We start from the raw sequence: 2,635 nt of genomic DNA, 5'->3' as shown, positions 1-2,635 counted from the left end.
GGGGGGGGCCACTGGGAGCCAGGTATAGTGGCATATGCCTGTAATCCCAGTGGCTTGTAAACTGAGGCAGGAAGATCCCAAGTTCAAAGCCAGCCTCAGCAACTTTGGTAAACTGCTCATGGTTCAATACCAGTACCACAAAAAATAAATAAATAAATAAAATTTTAAAAAATCAGGGCTGTAATGATTATAATAACAAAAAAAATAGGGAATGGGAATAAATCTTAATCAAGAATTTGATAATTCATAACAAAACTTATATTATTATAATATAATGGAAAAGTTTCAGTCAATTAAGAGCTATGCATGGTGATACACTTCTGTAATCCCAGCAATTTGAGAGGCTTAGGCAGGAGGATCACAAATTATAGGCTAGCCTCAGCAACTTAGTGAGACCCTATCTAAAATGAAAAATGGTAAAGCACCCTTGAGTTCAAACCCTAATACCACCAGGGGAAAAAAAAATGTATAGTGCCTGCCTTCCACATAAAATATAATTGCCCTTACTTTGGAATTTAAATGAAAAAGACTAAAAATACATTAGAAAAAGTTATTAAGGAAACTCCAGACCTGTTCCCATTAGCATCAGAAACAGGATTAGATTGTTCCCTCTATTTCTAACAGTTCTGAGGTTTCCAACAAAACACTGAGATAAAAATATGGGACTGGGGATGGAGCTGTATGGCAAGCTAGAGCACTTGCCTAACATGCGGGTTAGAGGGTTAGACTCCCACAAGGAGGGAAAAAAAAAGTCAATGGAAAATAAAAGAAAAGTGAAATGTAATTCTGAGAAGTTCACCATGAGACAATTCATGTACAGAAAAGGCTGGAGATGTGGCTCAAGGGCAGAGCTCTTACCTAGTATGCAGGAGACCCTGGATTCAATCTTTAGCACCAAACAAAAAACCCCCAGAATTTGGTTAAAATGGTTCAGCCTATTGGGGGGCTTTTTCATTCACAATCTGTTCCCTTACAGATTCTGAGATGTTTTGAACCAGGTCCTATAAAGAAATAAGGACGCAGAGGTTCAGTAAAAGTGTCTGTGAAAGTACAGATGTAGAAGGGGATCTCACCCAGCTCACAGTCCAGGAAAATGCCAATGTCTCTGGCTCTCACGTCTAACAGCAGAGGGTCTGGAACAGCTCCTGGAGCTTCATAGCCATCATTCAGTTGCAGAAGCTTCCAGCATCCCTGCTGGACTAATGGTCGCCTTGCCTTGGTGGACAGAGAGGCTTTGCAGATGCCAATAGCCCACTCAGATCTCTCTCCCACTTCCACCTCCCAGAAATGCCTCTCAGAATAGAAATCTGGAAAACCCAGGACAATCGGGTTGACTGTAAACCTAGTTGGAATATCAGGGACGTTTTGTTTTCTCATTGTATATCAGATACATTTTTTATCCCCAGAGACAATCAGGTTAGGGTGGGCTGTTTCAGGGTCTAGAAATATATCTGCTTTGAATTCTTTAATTATTTTCTACAGAGCAGAATACTGGGGAGGAAGATTGCAAGTTTCCCTCCTTAAATGAATCGAAAAGATTGGTGGGCTGACCTCACTGTCAGACTTCTGGTAGAAATGCTTCATCTGTGACAGCAATTCCACTTCAGACAACACATTGTGCTCTGTGACCCTGCTTAGTAAACCTTTGAGTGCAGAAGCGTAGTTTGAAAATGCTGTTATGTTTTCACTGAGTTTCTGTTCAGTGTCTTTCTCTTCTTCAGCTAACCTAGCAAGAGCTGCCTGTTTTCCTTGCTCTAAAAATTGGTTCCGTTGTTCAAATTCAAAGGATAATTTCTGTTTCTGGTGTTCCACCGTCTCTCTCAGCTCAATGCGTTTATTGCCTTGAATGCTTATTAATTTTTGAACATCTGCCACTTGCCTCTTCAGGGGCTTGATGTAATTTTCAAGCATTCCCCTGTGATAAGAGGCAGCCTCCTTGATGGGTCTCATGTAGTGGTCCTGGTAGTCTGGGGGCCCAGCACATAGGGAACACAACAGCTCCAGGTCCTCCTCACAAAAAGGGGTCAGGACCTCGTCGTGTTTCTCACACAAGCTCATCTGGTCCTGGCTCTGCCTCTTCCTCATGCTGAGGTGGAGGAGCTTGGCAATTTCAATCGTCCTTCCCAGCTGGGTGTTGCTCCTATAGTGCCTTTCTTTACACTGATGACAACAGACAGGACAAAGGAAACTGTCTTGATGACAACAGACAGGACAAGGGAAACTGTCTTGTGGATCTGCCCAGGACTGCTGGATGCAGGAGCGACACAAGTTGTGCCCACATTCGATGGTGATTGGGTCTTTCAGTTCATCCAGGCACTTGACTTCTTCCTGAAGTCTTGTGAGGGCTGCTGCCACCACCATTGGACTGGCTGAAAGTCTGCACTGAAGTGGGCTTTTTTAGGAAGTTGGCTTTGTGGGTATCCTCCAGTCAGATGGTCTCACTTGAGCCCCCTGGTTCTCACAGCCCTTGAAGTCCTAGCAGACCCTTGAATTCCAGATGCAACAGGATGTCTCTTCCAGTGGCCTACAGCCAATCACAGCTGCTCTTCCAGCCTTTGGCAGCTCAGAGTTGCTGGAGTAGAAGGCTCCAGAAGGCCTGTTTTCCTGTCCTGTTGTCCTGTAAGAAGCTCTGAAC

General features: G+C 43.8%; 1 pseudogene across 1 annotated transcript; it reads right to left on the bottom strand.

The window, feature by feature from the left end:
- Nucleotides 1–951: 951 nt before the first annotated feature.
- Nucleotides 952–2,361, bottom strand: LOC308654678 (tripartite motif-containing protein 75-like; annotated as a pseudogene). Its single transcript has one exon. The product of its transcript is annotated as a tripartite motif-containing protein 75-like (transcript).
- Between the last annotated feature and the right edge of the window lie 274 nt (nt 2,362–2,635).

The sequence above is a fragment of the Spermophilus citellus genome, assembly GCF_964194105.1.
Source record: "Spermophilus citellus genome assembly, chromosome: 8".
NCBI lineage: Eukaryota > Metazoa > Chordata > Mammalia > Rodentia > Sciuridae > Spermophilus > Spermophilus citellus.
The sequence above is the reverse complement of the archived record's forward strand: the minus strand, read 5'-3'. Positions and strand labels throughout refer to the sequence as shown.